Source organism: Rhipicephalus microplus, chromosome 1 (assembly GCF_043290135.1).
Source record: "Rhipicephalus microplus isolate Deutch F79 chromosome 1, USDA_Rmic, whole genome shotgun sequence".
In the NCBI taxonomy this organism is placed as follows: Eukaryota; Metazoa; Arthropoda; class Arachnida; order Ixodida; family Ixodidae; genus Rhipicephalus; species Rhipicephalus microplus.
In genome coordinates this window covers 279,598,506-279,617,663 of record NC_134700.1, presented here as the reverse complement: position 1 = coordinate 279,617,663, position 19,158 = coordinate 279,598,506, and positions in this window count along the sequence as shown.

Sequence of the window (19,158 nt, the reverse complement as noted above, 5' to 3'; positions counted from 1 at the left end):
ACGTATTATTGTAAAACTTTACTAGGCTGGTGAACTTGACAAAAGTGCGTGGCTCTCGTGATTATACTGCAGTAACATCGAATTTCTGTAATAAAAGGAACCTTTGCAAGCCAAATATCGAATTTAAGTGTCAGCTTTGCAATTTCATAGTGTTTAGCAATGATAATTCCCAGAAATTTATGCCAGCTATTCAATAGACAGCTGTTGCTAGGCCTCAGGGAAAATTTATTCTACAAAAAATATTGCCGATGGTTCACAGTACATTTAAAGCGTCTAGATGGCCTTCTCAGCCAGTTTCCAGCATCTTTGGTTCTGCTTGTATTGTTAGATCAGACACAGAGTTGCATATAGTGTCACTAGTCGCTCTTATGGCAAGCACTGCAAAACACATGTGCTGCTCGAAACTGTCTTGCAACCCCACCTGAATTGAGTGAGGACGAGCTTAGAGTTCGATTATGACAGCATCTCAGCTTCAAATTTTATGGAGGCGATGTTTTGCGTCAGCCCGAGAGATCCATGCACAGCCGTTCATAAGTTTGTTGTGTTCACTGCCTCAAGTTGTCGCCTCCGCCGCGAATTTGTAACTGCTGACCTTTGTGCACAATCTCATAGCTACTCTGGTTACGTATCAGGACCACGCTTCGCTGGGGCGCGGTGTGCTTTGTGCTGGCTGCAGAGCTTCTCCTAACGACAAGAAGGTTCCCAAAGCACATTTTGATTCTAACTGCAGAGCAGCGGGAAACGTTTTAGGACTGCACGCTGTATTGTTCTTTTTGTAATACGATGTTCAAAATGCTTAGAAACATGTTTTGATGCATGTGTAGGAATTCTAACCTCAGTGGAGTAATGTTGCTCATGGAAAGAGGTGATGTTAGATGAAGGAGCGAAGTTCGTTAGACATCTTATTTATGCGGGATATATTCACATCACGGGCATTCATCTATACTGGAACACCTGGAGGCTCTTATTCAAAGAAAACAAGAATTTACTGAGAAATGTGTACGAGTTAACTTGCTTCTCATGAAAAACCATGCAATGCTTCACTGCATGGCTTGAGCAACGAAGCAGCACCTTGGTTCTGATTTTCTTTGTCAGTGTGGAAAGAAGCTTTTTGTACAACATTTATTATTTTTTATTCTTTGCTTGAGCCATTTTTCTTCAAAATGTACATTCTGAATTTTATTTATTTTGAATATGTTTGCACATATAGTGTTTTTTATAGCACTGTTTACTTGCTGGCAACCAAATATTGCACACTTTCCACATATTTAGTCATTCCATAATATTTTTGTCGCTCAGCAACATATATTCTTTGGAAAGAGCATTTTATTGCACAAAATTTGGTATGCTGCAATGCATGCTAGAGTGTTTTACAAAGCAATGAGAATAAACATCCGGTAATTGCACATCATCTAAAAAGCAAATATCAAATCAAGAGGGCAAAATCATCAACTCGCATACACGGTGATGACACGGATAAATGCAATGGTTTCCACATGAATATGCAAATTTTATTCATGTTTCGGACAAGAGCAATATAAAAGCTGCAATGTCCATCACCTAGTAACTTCATTCACAAGGTGACCATGGCGTAAAACTCTTATGTCTTGCGTAGGCCAAAATATGCTCTGCACCCTTCCCAAATTACGTACCACCACCACCATGGGTATGTAAAAATATCTTTTTCAGCAGTAAGATGGCCGGCAACTAATTGTTTGGTCATCACAATACAGCAAGCAAATATGCCAGCTTGTGGGCTGCGGCTGGAAGCTAGTCATCTTCAACAGTTTTCATCATGTTTAAGTTTTGATGCTCATTTGCTCAGTTTTCATCGAGGTTTGTCCTAATAAACCAGAGTGTGGCCAAACATAAATGAACGAGCAAGAGTTTAGTGTCATTAAACAATGAATATTCTTGCCAGGACCAGAGAATATTTTAAATTATCCACTTTTGCAAATGAGTGAGAGTCGAATTATTAAGCTTTTACTGCAGTACATAAAGTGCTTTTGTGCAGTATTGCATGCCTGGCTTTCTGTTGGCAACATATGTGCCTAATTATGCTTTGAGTTTGGAATCTTAGCTTTATTTAAGAATTTATGTCAACATGCCGAATAAAGAATTTTGGTTAGCGACATTTTATGACAAAAGCTCCGGCGTCCCATGCTATCAGGTTGTGCCATCTTGTATACCATAAGCCCATTGTGCCCTACACCAAGCACGTCGTCCGGCAACAGAAACGAAGATCACAGAGTAGTTGATATCTGCTCCAACAGGTGCCGTCACCCTACCAGCCGATCTTACTTACGCACATTCCACACCCCTTCAGATCAGCAGCCTGGGTGACGTCACGCTTCCAGTGGATGCCGTATTGTGATTCAGCACTTGAAAACGTGTTTGACTTAGCCATAGTGTTTTGCAGCGATTCACAGCTTCAAAGCGTTGTAATAAATTACAGTTTACGTATAGAGCTTAAATCAGTCTGTAAATGAACCTTAGGACTTGGTATACTGCCCAATGTGTTTGTACAAAATCATCAAAACTGTTTCTGGGTCTCTTTAAATGACCGCTGATGCCCAAATTTCGAATGTGAGATGTTTGCCAAAGGATTTCTTGAAGGGCCAGTTGGTACATGATACTGTATGAAAACAGCGCAAAAAGAAAGGGAGTGAGTAAACTGAATGTGTTGTGTGTTACCTCTACTAAGTCCCATTTTCGCTTTATTTCCACACAGTGAGATGCTTGTTTTTTTTTATTCTCCTGCAATACCCGGCTGCTGACCTGAAAGACTCGGGCTCGATCTCTGCTTTAGTGGTGGCATTTAAAAAAAAGACAAAATGCTATATGCCTCTGTACAAAGGTTTAGATGCACTGAATAATTTATTGAGTGCTGTTCATAGAGTTTTTTTAAAATTACCTAGAAGGGACTCTCGCGCTGCGATCGTTCGGCGTCCTTGGGAATGGTGGGTAGTACCCGGATTTGCCTAGTCTTCGTACTTGCGGGCGGCAAATCACACTTGTGGCTTTGTTTATTGCTGTGTTTCGGTTTCGTTTGGGAGGAAAGAACGAACCCTATTGAAATTCATGACCAGATGTGAAATAGTAAGCACAAAAGTATAAAGCGGTGAAGCGCAACCGCTGAACATTTGCTTGTTTTTGTTTCGTGAGAAAACAGTTCCAAGTCACAGGAACACACAATAGGAGCCAGCAGTACGAAGATTAGACAAATCGGCGTACTACCCAGCATTCATGTGCTCGCTATAGCGCCGTTCTTGCAGCTCCCGTAGACACTCGCACCAGAGTTACCTCTAGTGTATATTTAGGAAACTCTATGGTGCTGTTGACTCCAAATAATCAGTCATGGAACTCTTTGGCCACAACCCTGCATATTGAAAACCACATATAATCATAAGGGCATATCAAAACACTCCAGTTGGTCAAAGTTTTATAAAGCCCTTCACCACTGTGTGCCTTACAATCGCAGTCGCAATATTATTGAGAACTAACAGATGTTACGCCAGGTAAAGTATAGGGAATGTAATACAAGTAATTGTAATGCAAAGGTGAAAAAGGAAGATGGACAAATAGATAGCTTGCTACCCTATACTTTAATGGGCATTATTGTCCGTTAGTTCTCATTAATATTGTGTCTAACAAAGAACACACACTCTTAAATATACACTTTCCTTCATATTCGTAGTGGGGTTCTCGCACGTGAAACCCCATAAATTATTCACGCAGAGCTTATATTGACTGACTGTTGAAGCTGGCTGGTGATAGTATTCTATAAAATCCTTATCACCCACAGCCGTTCGGCACTAAAAAATAATGAATAAAACACTACTTGCAGGACTGGCGTATGAACCCGAGTCCACCCAGTTCCAAAAACTGGTGCCTCGACTAGTCGATCGCTAGCCCATCTTCGCCTAATGTGATGCCAACTTAAGCATAGGAATTTGTTCTACCCACAATGCAAAAAAAAAAAACAAAAAAAACAATTGAAAAGCAGTACACCTACTATGATTAAATATTTCATGTCTGTGGACTTGGTTATTTTTCAGTTTCAGTTTTATTGAGCATTTTCTTCACAGAGTTGCGAAAAAGAAAACGCAAGGATAAGAGCAAAAAGCTGCTATGTTAGCAGCTTGACGAGGCTTTTACCCCTTTTCACTTGGCATTACAAAAATCCGCAGAGCACAAAACATGAAAAAACAATTTGACGTCGATTATCAAAACTTTAAGGAATTAGGAAATAAAAAGGAAATGCATCAAAATTACATCAGTTTCAGGATTACATAAAATAAGCAAACCACATAGAGAGAAAAACAACAAAAAACAAAAGAAAACAGCGTGTGGTCAATCATGAAACAATGCACACGTTGCTAAACGGCTACCAAAGTATTACAAAATGATTATACAACGTTTACAACACTGGGTATGCGAAAAGCACAAGTTTTAATGCACAAGGGAAACACTGACGAGTGAAATGTTGCATGTTTTACTCGTAAAAAAAAGCAACGAAAAAAATGTCAAAGAAAGCAAACATCATAGGATGCCATGTTACACACGAGCACTATTATAGGGTGTTTCTTTTACATACAGTACTGTAGCCGGACAACTAGAACATGCTAAACTGAACGCCGCCATTTTGGATGAGAAGGTTCTTAAGTTGTTTTTTATGTATATTAAAGATGTCGATGTTTTTATTTTCAAACATTTTAAAACAAGCTGGAATACAGTGTTCAAGTCTTCTCAAACCGTGATTAGTTCGCGAATAAGGAATGAACCAGGAAGGCCTTTTCCGAATGTCATAATAGGATTGTGTATTTTTTCTGAGGTTACACAGTTCAAGGAAACAAGCGTTGTTTGATAGCAAGCTTTGTTTGTATTTCATAATAAGGTGGAAACTGTGTATGTGATCGATCGGTAAAATCTTATATTCTCTGAATAAATGACTTGTATGTGCGTCGTATGGTACGTTTGCAATATGATGAATCGCTTTTTTCTGCAGTAAAAATATTTTGTTCCGATTTGCTTTAGATGTATCTGCCCGCACTAGACTACAATAGTTTATGTGAGATGAAAACAACGTATTATAGAGTAAAAGTTTAATGTTTGCTGGAAGTATCTGTCGAAGTTTAGAGAGAGCACCACACGTCCTAGCTATATTTTTAGTTACTTTATTAACGTGTTCGTCCCAATTAAGATTTTCATTAAAAATTACTCCTAATGATGAAACTTCTTTACCAACCTCAATTTTTTCGGGCCCGAGATATATATCCAAACCAGGACAGACAGCCTTCTGAACCAGTGCGAATACCACAGCTTTCGATTTTTTTGTATTGATCATTAAATAATTTGCAGTACTCCATATGAAGATGTCGTTAAGAATGTTGTTGGCTGAGTCTGCAAGCTTACCTAAATCATTACCATGAAAAAATATACTAGTGTAATCTGCATAAACTGTAAAGTCCACATATTTTCTGACACTTGTTATGTCGTTTATATAAATATGAAACAGTAGAGGTTCTAATATGCTTCCCTGAGGTACACCTGACGTCATGGCTAGTAGGGAGGATTGGCTGTCATTTATAACTACAGATTGCTTTCTTTGTGATAAATAAGATTTCAGAAAGTCAAGTGGGGTTCCCCGAAAACCATAATGACACAATTTTGCATAGAGTACTTCGTGGTTGATTCTATCGAACGCTTTGGAATAGTCAATAAAAACACCCAGTGTTAACAGTTTCTTTTCAAATGAGTTAAGTATGAGTTCTTTTTGTGTGAGGAGAGCCAGTTCCGTGGACATGCCCCGTCGGAAGCCAAATTGATGCGGTGATAATATAGAGTACTTTTCACAAAAAGACATGACACGTTGATATATGATTTTCTCTAGCCCTTTAGGGATAACAGGAAGTATCGAGATCGGACGATAATTAGAAAAGATATTGCGGTCACCAGATTTGTATAAGACACTAACTCTCGCATGCTTCATTTTTTCTGGGAAAACTCCCGTGGATAAGCAGGTATTAAACAGATGGGTAAGAACAGGTAACAAAAGATCAAGTGCTGCTTTAATAGGTCTAATTTGTAGGTCATCTATGTCCCGAGCAGTAGTGTTCTTTAGTGACATAAATACAGACAGTACTTCTTCAGGAGCTGTGTTTAAAAAATATGCAGTGTTCATGTTTGGCACACCTAGAAAGTCCCTGTAATCACTATTACAGGCACGAGAAGGGTTTGATAAATCAGAGGACACCAGCGTTGTGAAGTACACGTTAAATTTATTAGCAAGTTCTTGACCCTTTACTATCTTGTTATCTATGTTTAACTCAAGTGCGTTGTCTCGAGAGCAACTTCTATTTAGAAGCTTATTTATTTCTCGCCAAAGCACGTCGCCACGAATGCTAACCCTCCTGAAGAGAGCTTCATAGTACGCATCCTTAGTTTTTCTCAGTTGCTTCGTTACAAAATTTCTATACCGCTTGAATTCCGAAAAATCGTTATAGTGTCTTGTTTTCACGAATTTCGCGTACAGTAGATTTTTCTTCTTAATCATTTCCAGACATTCTCGCGTCATCCATTGCTTCTGACCTTTCTTTAGTGTTTCGACAGTTTTATATTTAAAGCACTTATGGTAAGTTTTTCTTAACAGGCACATGAATATTTCATACGCCTCATAAGCGTTAACTGATTTATAGACAGGATCCCAACAAATCTGCGCAATTTCACGCCTAAAAGTGTCTAATGTTTTGTTACTAATTTCCTGTATTTTGTATGATTCTGGAGCTGATACTTTTGCACGATTAAGATACTCGTTGCGATTTCGAAACATGTATATAGGGTAGTGATCACTAATATCGGCAATAACAGTTCCAGATACGGTTGAATCACTTATGTCATTTGTAATAAGTAAGTCGATAAGGCTTTCACAATCTAAAGTGGCACGTGTAGGTTCAGTAATACTATTAGCACACGCAAAGGAATCAAGTAGTAGTTGGAAGTTACGAGTGGTTTCAGTTTGCTGTAAAAGGTTTATATTGCAGTCGCCCCCTATGATAATGTGCAACTTGTTAGTACGCGCATACGTAAGCAGATCTTCAAGAAATTGGAAAAACGCTTCTGTTTTTCCGTCAGGTGGACGATAAACTACCACATATACATACTTGTGACATTCTAGTGATAATGCCTCATAGTCTGGTGTAATCGCTGAAAATTCTGAGAGAAGGCTGCAAACTAAATGATTAGCAATCAGTTGCAAAACACCTCCCCCTCGACGAGAGGGCCTGTTTAGAAAGAACGATTTATACGTTGGCAAGCATAGTACCTCGTCATTGCACGTGTACCAAGTTTCAGAAATCATGATGGTGTCGAATTTAAACGAGAATTCGTCGAGAAACGTAGTTATACCATCGTGCTTGTTGCGAGCTGAGCGAGCATTTAAGTGCATGATACTGCAATATCCACTAGTGTAAGATATATTGACATCACGTGGTAATATCGCCATTTTAAGAAAAGGAAAAAAAGAAAAAAAAAGGTCGCGCCGAAAAAACGAAAAGTGCTAATCAGATAAGCCTACGGCATGCTAGATGCCCCGCGGCTGCTTGAATTGGCCGCGTGCATCTTGTGCAAGTCAGCTTCACATGTGATTTGAACTGCACGAGATGTTTCCGTTTCACGCGCAAATATTTTGCCACCACTTGCCCACGCGAAGCGCCAGTTCATTTCCCGTTTCCGAGCAATCGTCATACCTAGCAATTTTTTCAGTTGGGGACAAAGGTGCTCATTTACGAAAACAGACTGTTTAGTTGTGAAACCCAGTTCCTCAGCTGTGAATCGAGTTCTCCTTGCTTTCTTAACGATGGCATCCCTCTTAGCTCGGCGATTGAAAACAACCACGATGTTTCCGCTCAGAGGGGCATCACTGCCTGCTTTGCTACCCTGATCGGGAACAGCGCTTGCATGAGGGCGTACCTCGTTCTTTGCAACACCTGGGTCTGGTGCCGTGTTACTTTGCGAAGTGGCACTCCTCGTTGGCAAACGGTGGCATATTTCTATGTCTTGTTCACTTATTGGCTCCCCCAAGGCGTCACCAACTTTGGCAAGCAATTGTACAAGGTTTTCATTAGGGGTACGTGGAATCCCTTTAATTTCTATATTTTTGTTTCGAGAGTATTGATCCTGAGTAGTTATGCGCGTGGAATTTTCGTGCACCAACTTTCTCAAACGGTCTATCTCACATTGCATTGCCTCGTGGGACGCCCTGAGAGCAGCGTTTTCCTTTCTAATTTCAGCGCACTCTTGTTTTATATTTTCGTAGTCTTTGTTCATGTATTCAAGGCTTTTGTTTAACTCTCTGATTTCTTTCCGAATGTCGCGTTTGAAGTCCGCGAACTCAGTACCCATGATTAAAGGGCAAGTTACAGATTCAACAGTGGGCAAAACAAGTACCAACTTTGAAAAATAGGCAACAGAGACAGCGCTAGGATAGCGAATGAACTATACAAAACAGGAGGGCAAATGCCTAACCTGGGAAAACAACAGCAATAAGCGTCCCTGTCGTATGCTGTCCCTGCTGCCAAGTGATCGAGGGAGGCGTTGCCGCTGTCTTTTTGAAGGGCCAGGGGTGGCCGATGCCACGTGGTATGGTGCCGGGCGCATTAAAACGTAGCCGGTCGGTCAGCGCGGCACTCTCGCAAGGCGCTAGATGTAGCACGCTCCGCTATCAACGCCGATAGTCAGCCACTGTACGCCTCGAACACCTGGGAAAACAACAGCAATAGGCGTCCCTGTCGTATGCTGTCCCTGCTGCCAAGTCCTCTGGAGAAGTGTAAGGTTGACATCAGGAATTGAATTTCTAAAAAAAAATTCTGACTTTAAGGAAGTTTAACTCGACTTTCGATGATTGTGTGATGGCCCTTTCGTTGGGCCATTTTGGAGGCATAGGAGCACTGTAAAAGACATAACTGATGTCCTGCTGATATAACCTAAAGACCGCCTTGCCCAGACAGCTGCTACCTGCGATAAAAGTGAATGCATACATTAGGAGAGAGAATCGTAATGTGTGAAATAAAGAAAGAAGGAAAGAAACAGAGCATTAGGTCAGGCATGCCCACACCAAGTTGCTTGCTCCCATTTTCTCGGTAGGGGAAGCACTCCCAAATTGTTAACACGCATGTGTTTCATGCCAGGGTCCACTATGATTTTCATAGTGTATTTCTATCATGGAAGTACATCAATGAAGTGAACTTGATCACATAGAAAAGAAAAAAACAAAGTTTTGTTGACTGGAGTTCAACTCCCGGCCTCTCCATCTGCGACGATCGCTGGTGAGCATTTAAACAACTGTGCTACCGTGAAACACATAAAGAAGGTTACACGTATGTGCATTGTGTCTCTAACACTTTCCTCTTGCAGTTCTTTAGGTTCATGGAATGGTGTCCGCATCTGGAAGTGGTACAGTGAAGTAATGCGTGACCTCGGCGATTACCTCCAGGAATCTGCCAATGCTACGACCGTTCCATTTAGTGCATTCCGGAAGATCAGTTCTTTCAGTGCTTTAGCACACCGAGAGGTAGCAGCTTTAGCCAAAGCTTCGCTGATAACGTTCATTCATATTAAACTGAAGTCTCCAACACTAACCCGGCTGTTGCACCGCATTCCCCGCTCGCCCTGTGAGAAATCATGACCAAACTAGAGGCTAGATGCGGCATGCATTGCTTTTTTCTAGGCGTTATGACGCTTCTTAGGAGGGCATATCGAGTACCAGTGTTTATCATGTGTTGGTTGATTGCATCTTTGCATGGGGTTCACAATATGCTGTGTTGAGGCATGCGTTAACAACCTCGGCTATCGCTAGGGTGAAAATGTAATCATGGGCGTAAGTTGTCAAGATGGCAATGTACCACTAGGCATCAACGTGGCTGTGTACATCTGCCAAATACCAATAGACATTGTACAAGCTCTCATACATCAATGCACTACAAACAGACTACTACTCCTGTGCAGGCATGCCCTTCCGCGGTAGTCTAGTGGCTAAGGTACGCGGCTGCTGACCCGCAGGTCGCAGGATCGAATCTCGGCTGCGGCGGCTGCATTTTCTATAGAGGCGGATATACTGCAGACCCGTGTACTCAGATTTGGGTGCACGTTATAGAACCCCAGGTGGTCGAAATTTCCAGAGCCCTCCACTACAGCATCTCTCATAATCATATGGTGGTTTTTGGACGTTAAACCCCCACATATCAATCAACTCCTGTGCAGGTACGTTTCACTTTTGTGTTATACCAATTCCAGTTATGGAAGGATCTGCCATATATTTATTTTTACTGATTTACTTGTATACATAGCTGCCTCTCATGAGGTATTAGTGGCAAATGTAGCCCTGAACATATTTCGGCGCGGTACTAAAGTGCAAGTGCTCTTCTCAGTGGACAGCATACTGCGATATCGCTTGTTCTTTGAGTATTGTCGACGTCACAGGCATGAATTTTCAGGACACACACACCATCACTAGACTGACTCACAGAGCAGGTTTCTCTCGCCTTGCTCTTGGGCCACTCCCTGGTCGGTTCTGGCTGCTCATGCCAGTGGACCTTTAGTAAAGAATCTTTCAAATATGGGACATGCTCCTAGTCGTGAAGTTATGACTGGGCAGGTGAACATGTCATGTGTCATTTCTGGCTTGAAAAATAAACTTTTGGTGGAACATGTGTCTGGTGTGTCATACATGGGGTGTTACGGTGGCATACATGTAATTTCACTCTTACTCACACATGCGACCCTGGTTCAGAAAGCATGTTGTCAGCATTGTTGATGTTTGAGGTTTTATGGTACTTCAGTTATGGATCTTATTCCTCCGCTACAATGGGACACCGGTTTATAATGATTTTTGTTGGGTGTTTTAAAGCTGTGCCAAAGCTGATCATAATTAGCAATTCTACCTTGCAATACAATTACACTCAGGTGTTTACTACTCAGTGTCATAATTATGGTGCACAGGCCTTCTTATTAAAGCACGAAAGTCACAAACATTTAGCTGTCAGTGGGCCTTTTATATGAATGCTTGTCGGTTTCAATTCATGACAGCCTACCTTGCAACATTAAAATATAAAGCATCAGCAACCTGATTTGTGTGTTTTTTATAATTCATTGACAACACAGGTTAGCCAGGAGAAATGGGCACAGTGGAACAATAAAATATGTTGCCTCCATCTAGAAGAAGAGAATATAGTGCTTTGTTGGAAACATGACCATTTTTTCACTGTGCAGTCATTTTATACTTTACAAACATGATTGCCTCTGCATGGTCTATAGGCCATGCATCTTTGCAATGCCCATGCATGGTGAGGAAAATTACCAGAACACAGATGTGCCACTGATTCTAAGAATTCACTAAGAGCAGCCAGCATTAATGCTTCGTTTATCCTATTTAGCGTTACCGGAGAGCCCACACACACAAAGTAGACGAAGATTAGAACATGGCACAAGTGATGTATTCTAATCTATCCCATATATCGATCTATTCTATTCAGTGTCTTCACTCAAACTATATACATTTTCTTAGATGACACGTTCCTTTTCCCATTGAAAGCAATTAATGAACGGCGCCTCATTTTTGAACGCTCCCGCCAGCTAAGCGCGCGCCTAGTTTTTCGCGCAGTATCTAGAGGGCGCTACAGTGTCGGTGCTTTGGAGAAGGCGCCAGATTTTAAAAAGTGGCGCTGCCTGTTAAAGTGTGATGAAAAAAAAAAGCATTAGTGATACGTTTCGGCTACAGGATGCAGCCCCACCCCCTCCCTTCCATTAATGCATTGGAGATGCGAACTCTGTCCCATGTCTTTCAGTCAGACTTGTCCTGAGATTACTTTAGGTGTGCAATAATCGGCCGGGCTCGTTTTTGACCGTAATGGCCACGGTTGATCCCTGATCACGGTGTGGTCGGGTTTAACGTCCTAAATGTGACTCAGGCCACGGGAGGCACCGTTTGAAAAATAGGGCGTACAAACACGAACACAACTGAGAAGTCAAGACACCACGAACGCCGGCCCGTGTCGGCCAGATATAGGCGTCGCTTTAGAGAGCCGAGTTTCATTTCCGCTTTAGAGGTAATTTGTTCTATACGGCCAGTCCAGGTTGGAAGAGACTTTTTGTGTTATCGTTTAGTATGTATTATGTTGTTAAGACAGAAAGAAATGTCAAAAAATACAAGCATATATATACAGTGTCACGACGTCAAAGCAGAGGTCTTGCCGCAGTGATTGAGACAGCAGAAGCAGGTCGGTCTCTTTAATCGAACGTGCAAGCGAGTTCTTCTTTTTCATCCATTTCATAGTCCTTCATGGCACATGCACGATTGCCATTGTCTTTCTTGATCAACCACGTGACAATGTTAAGGGTGGATCCGGCCACTCCTCATTTTGAGGATAGATGGGCTGACAGAGATTGCTCCTTCCGCCCTCCTCTAAATTCGCCTATATATATATATATATATATATATATATATATATATATATATATATATATATATATATATATATATATATATATATATATATATATATATATATATATAGGCAGGCATGGTGGTTGAGTGGCCGTAGCGTTGCATATAGTCTAGTAGATCCTCCGTGAGCGGTCACAACGTGGTTTATTTCGACGTTTCGGCCTAGAGTCTGGCCTTCATCAGGAATAAAGATACAGTTTGTCGGTGCTCAGCTTTATACAATCTCAAATCAGAGGGCAAAGTAAGAGGAGAAAAAAAAAAGAAAAGAAAAGGAAAGAAAAAAAAGAAAAAAGATAAAAATAATATACGGTGAACGCCCCTCGGGTGCCCCCCTTCCACTTTTCCCTCCACTCCCCCCCATCTCTCTCCCCCCTCTCCCCTTCACCTTTCTGATGTCAGCGGTCTGTGTATGTTTCCGTTCACTAGCGCATTCCTCCCGATCAGACGGTCCCTCCTGGCACTGACGGTTCGGTGTGGGGCAAAAAAGAGCTTTTCAGGAAGTCCTAAGCCTTTAACTGCTCGGGGTCCCGTAAACAATTCGTCGTAGAAGGACGGGGGCCGCGTATTGTGGCAGAGGCTGGTCAGCGGGCATTTTAGGAAGTTCTAAGCCTCTAACTACTCCGCGCCCTGTCAACATTTCGTCGTAAAAATAGGGGTGCCCCGTATTGCGGTAGGCTGTGCAAGCGCGTGCAATGCGAATTCCTGGCCCGCTTCTAAATTACGCGTGTCGTGGGGGCCTCCCGGCTGTGCAAATGGTTGCTGTTGGGCATGTCGTGCATGGCACAATTGATTGGGTAGTAAAATAAAACAGAAAACAGACGACAGCTGCACTTAGGAAGAGTAGTTACACTTGGAATTGTTTTAGGTTGTCCAGTGCCCTTCGCAGCTGCAGTGCCGTGAACTCAGTTACTATTTTCATCGTTGCCGTTATTGTTTTCTAATGCTTTAATTGCTGCAAGTGTACCAGGATTCTCATTTATTCCTCTATCGAGGGTGTTAAATCGGTGGATAAGGTATGACTCTCGTTGTTCACGTTCTCGATTTGATTTAAATCCCGTCTCTAAGAGCGTTACTGATAGTTTGTCGAATGCATGGTCGGGAAGATTGAGATGTTTTGATAGAGGTAGACTTGGGGCTGATTTCGCATGGGCTCTGTGATTATTGAAGCGAATCCTAAATGGTGTTTCTGTTTGTCCGATGTACTGCATACCGATGTCGAGACCAGAAGCACTACACGACAGCACCACTACACCACTCCTCAAAGGGAAGCCTGCCGAACTACGGAACCGCGTCCCCCTATTACGGACCCCGGAACTGCCAACGAACACGTTCGCCGGGAGCCCAACGCCGAAATTCTCCCCACAACGACGAAGGCCTGCCGGACATAACTACAACCTGCGCACCTCATCAGTGCCATCCCCGCACCCAAAAGAAGATTGACTTCTGAAATGTAAGTCCAGCTCATCACTTCCCAGTTGCAGTGCCACTTTCCTTAAAGTACGAAAACTTGCTGACAAACGAATTAGACATGAAATGCATAAATCAACATTGCAAGTGTACCTTCGTGCTAGAATAGCCCCCAAGGGTATGACACTCTCCCTCACACCAGCCGCTACAAATCTAGATAAACACGACCAAATAACATGGAAAAACGTCCTCCTTGAGGCATCCCTTAAATTAACAGAAATTGCTCTTAATCATAGTGACAAACAGGTAAAGAAACTGGTCGCTATGACCAACACCATTCTCCGCCACAACACTTTATCGAACGAAGAAATCACGCGATTAACAGAATTTGAGCAGAATAAATACCAAGCCATCAGGACCACAAAACTTCATAAACTCGAAAGAGACCATGTGCCCAAACCCGCGTTCCCTGATACAGTGCCTTATCATTACAACACCACCACCCAGGAAAACACTAATGGTACAAACGAGCACCCATCTAGGAACACACCGTGTGACACTGTGGTTGTAAACTTATCGGACACGAGCTTGTCACCTGACGAAGTAAAACTGCTATCTAAGGGACTAAGCTTCTGCCCGACCACAAAATTTTTCGATGAATTCCACTTACTCCGAGACCTCGACAACTTCGCTCGAAGCTTAAGGTTGCTGCGAATATTTCTTAGATAGGCCTTCTAACCACAAAACAATTCACCGTCGTAAATCAAATGATTGGACACCGAACAGTAATCGAGACAAGTGCTTGGACCTTTATATCACCGCAGTACAGAAAGATATAGTACACGAATACCACAGACAGAAAGGAAACCGAGAAAACTTGACCAAATCTGAAAAAATAAGCATGAAAAATTTGGCATCTAGGACAGACATAACAATAAAACCCGCTGACAAAGGAGGAGCAATTGTAGTCCTTAATACAACCAACTATACCTACAAGAAGCATACCGCCAACTAGACGACTCAAGATTTTACGAACGCCTCCCAGGTGATCCGACAGACGAATACAAACGTATCGTATCAACAGAACTAAAGAAACTGTTGGACGCAGAAAAGATAACCAACACTGACCACAAACTGATGCAAGCAGCATACCCTCGTCCAGGTCGCTTCTACATCCTCCCAAAAATTCATAAACCCGGTAACCCAGGTCGACCAATCATATCAGGCATCGGTACAATAACTGAACCCATATCAGGGTACGTGGACAAACTAATAAGCCACATTCCATGCACCCTCGCGTCGTACATAAAAGACACCACACATTTTCTTCGAGACATTGCGGGTATCTGTGTGCCGAAAAACTCGTACTTGGTTACCCTTGATGTCTCTTCATTATATACAAATATTCCTCACGATGACGGCATAGCTGCATTAAGAAACATGTACACAAACCATAGACAATCTAACACCCCAGATTTCTCTGCCATTGCAACATTGACGAGGATGGTCCTCGAATTAAATTCATTCGAGTTTAACCAAGAATATTTTCGACAAATCAGCGGGACCGCTATGGGCACCAAAATGGCACCTAATTATGCCAACATATTTATGGGAAAGCTAGAATCTGAATTTCTTGCACAAAGTTCCTTGAAACCAATGTTATACAGAAGATACATAGACGACATCTTTCTTATTTGGACCCACAGCGAGGACGAACTTCTCAGCTTTATAGACACTTACAATGCTGTACACCCGAACATACACTTCACACACACATACTCGCAAGTTACCGTAAATTTTCTTGATGTTACCATAACGATAGAAGAAGAGAAGCTCTCTACAACCCTATATCGCAAACCAACGGATCGACAACAATACCTTCATTACCAAAGCGATCACCCACGCCACTGTAAAAACAGTATTCCATACAGCCAGGCTCACCGGTTTAAGCGAATCTGCTCTAGAGACGCTGACTTTGACACGAGCTCACAGAGGCTAAAACTTATGCTCGAGCAACAAAAATACCCCCCACATGTAATTAGTGACGCTGTTCAAAAAGCGAGAAAACTAAAGCGTGAAGACTTACTTATGAAGCGACCACCACGAGAAGACCCACAACGAACAAACCTCTGCTTGACTTACAGCACAAACTTCCCCAATGTAAACAAAATCCTTAAACGACATTACAACATTCTGGAACAAAGTGAACGTCTGAAACGCGCATTCCCATCCGCTCCAGGCGTCGTTTACCGACGACCACGTAACCTCAAAGACACCCTTGTCCACTCCCAAATTAACACATCACCCCCCAATAATTCATGCCGCCCTTGCTTAAAGCCACGATGTCTTGTATGTAAGGCGATGCGAGAAACAGACAAAGCAACCAGCACGCAATCCAAGTTTTCGATTAACATACGAGGAAACCTAACATGCGATTCTTCTAATGTGGTGTACCTACTCGAATGCAACGTGTGTGGTATGCAGTACATCGGACAAACAGAAACACCATTTAGGATTCGCTTCAATAATCACAGAGCCCATGCGAAATCAGCCCCAAGTCTACCTCTATCAAAACATCTCAATCTTCCCGACCATGCATTCGACAAACTATCAGTAACGCTCTTAGAGACGGGATTTAAATCAAATCGAGAACGTGAACAACGAGAGTCATACCTTATCCACCGATTTAACACCCTCGATAGAGGAATAAATGAGAATCCTGGTACACTTGCAGCAATTAAAGCATTAGAAAACAATAACGGCAACGATGAAAATAGTAACTGAGTTCACGGCACTGCAGCTGCGAAGGGCACTGGACAACCTAAAACAATTCCAAGTGTAACTACTCTTCCTAAGTGCAGCTGTCGTCTGTTTTCTGTTTTATTTTACTACCCAATCAATTGTGCCATGCACGACATGCCCAACAGCAACCATGTGCACAGCCGGGAGGCCCCCACGACACGCGTAATTTAGAAGCGGGCCAGGAATTCGCATTGCACGCGCTTGCACAGCCTACCGCAATACGGGGCACCCCTATTTTTACGACGAAATGTTGACAGGGCGCGGAGTAGTTAGAGGCTTAGAACTTCCTAAAATGCCCGCTGACCAGCCTCTGCCACAATACGCGGCCCCCGTCCTTCTACGACGAATTGTTTACGGGACCCCGAGCAGCTAAAGGCTTAGGACTTCCTGAAAAGCTCTTTTTTGCCCCACACCGAACCGTCAGTGCCAGGAGGGACCGTCTGATCGGGAGGAATGCGCTAGTGAACGGAAACATACACAGACCGCTGACATCAGAAAGGTGAAGGGGAGAGGGGGGAGAGAGATGGGGGGGAGTGGAGGGAAAAGTGGAAGGGGGGCACCCGAGGGGCGTTCACCGTATATTATTTTTATCTTTTTTCTTTTTTTTCTTTCCTTTTCTTTTCTTCTTTTTTTTCTCCTCTTACCTTGCCCTCTGATTTGAGATTGTATAAAGCTGAGCACCGACAAACTGTATCTTTATTCCTGATGAAGGCCAGACTCTAGGCCGAAACGTCGAAATAAACCACGTTGTGACCGCTCACGGAGGATCTACTAGACTATATATATATATATATATATATATATATATATATATATATATGTGTGTGTGTGTGTGTGTGTGTGTGTGTGTGTGTGTGTGTGTGTGTGTGTGTGTGTGTGTGTGTGTGTGTGTGTGTGTGACACCTTACACTTTCGTTATGAGTGACTGCGCTAGACACTGCAGGACGAAGCGTCTCGTAAACATGGAGATTCGCTCCTCACACCCCAGGGTGGGTTTGTTCCATGTACAGATACACAATGCTCTATGCTACTCTACTCGTACACCCGCAATATGCATTACATATATGTACGATACGAATATGTCTCATTTGTGGCAGCGAAACAGTCTTCAGTAATCAGTATACGGCATCCACAAGTGGTGACGCCGTCACCTTCAGCTTTTGCGAAAGGGAGTGTTGTTAGTGTCGTTGCCTGTAGACGTCCCTATCTGGCCGCACTCGCAGAGTGGCAGGGAAGGGCGTTTAAGGTGAATAATGCAGCCCGTAGCGTAGATGTCATCGCGTTGTCGCATGTGCAAGCTCTTTGTCCAGTATTGAGTTCCATGTACTTTTTTCGTTATTCGCAATGTTTTTCCAGCATCACCGTTTCTGGAACCACAGTCGACAGCGACGCGAAACTCTACGAATGACGTCACACGTGACGTTTCTATTCAACCCACGTGGCTATTCCGAGTGTGATAAGAACTAGAAGAGAATCGCCTTTTTTTTTTTTCAAAAATGACGTATTACTGACGTGCAAGGCGCGAAGCTTTCAGTGGCACCCAGTTACTTGTTCGAGATCAAGCAGTGACGTGGTCATGGGGGTGTGATGGTTTGCGCGATCGGGTTGACCATAACGACCGATTGATATGTGGGCTTTAACGTCTCAAAACCACCATATGGTTATGAGAGACGCCTCAGTGGAGGGCTCCAGAACTTTCGACCACCTGCGGTTCTTTAACGTGCACCCAAATCTGAGCACACGGGCCTACAACATTCTTGCCTCCATCGGAAATGCAGCCGCTGCAGCCGGGATTAGAACCCGCGACCTGCGGGTCAGCAGTCGAGTACCTTAGCCACTAGACCAACGCGGCTTGACCATAACGACCGCTGGCGCTGCGGAGTTGTTACGTTTATTTCGGAGCATATTTTCGAGATACCGGTCAGTAATAATGTTGTTATTCGAATATTGGGCTAGTAGGTAAGGCAGCATGTGTGGGTACACTGCAATGATGACGGAGACGGAAGACTACAAAAGGGACAGACATACGACTGCACTCGTCTGTTTCCCTTCTGCACTCTTCCGTCTGCGCCGTTCACGTGCTGTATCGAAACAAGTAATAACATCTGGGGTTTTACGTCCCGAAACAGCGGTGTAATTATGAGAGACGCCGTAGCGCTGCGCTCCGGAAGGTTCGAATATCTGGTGCTCTTTTAAAGGGCCGCTAAACCACCCAGAGGTCGAAGTGTAGTTGGGGAGGAGAATCTGTGCACGAGTCTACAACAAGCACGTCGCTGTGAGAATTTTTCGATACGATGGTACCGTAGACTTGTTTGATGATTAAAACGCGACGATCGCTGCTTTCCTTCGCTACCCTCTGCTTGAATCTTCTCCCGAGTGCCATAACCGATGCGCCACTGCGGCCGACAACATATTGGTCATTTCCAAGGTGCCAAGTGAGCAGCAAG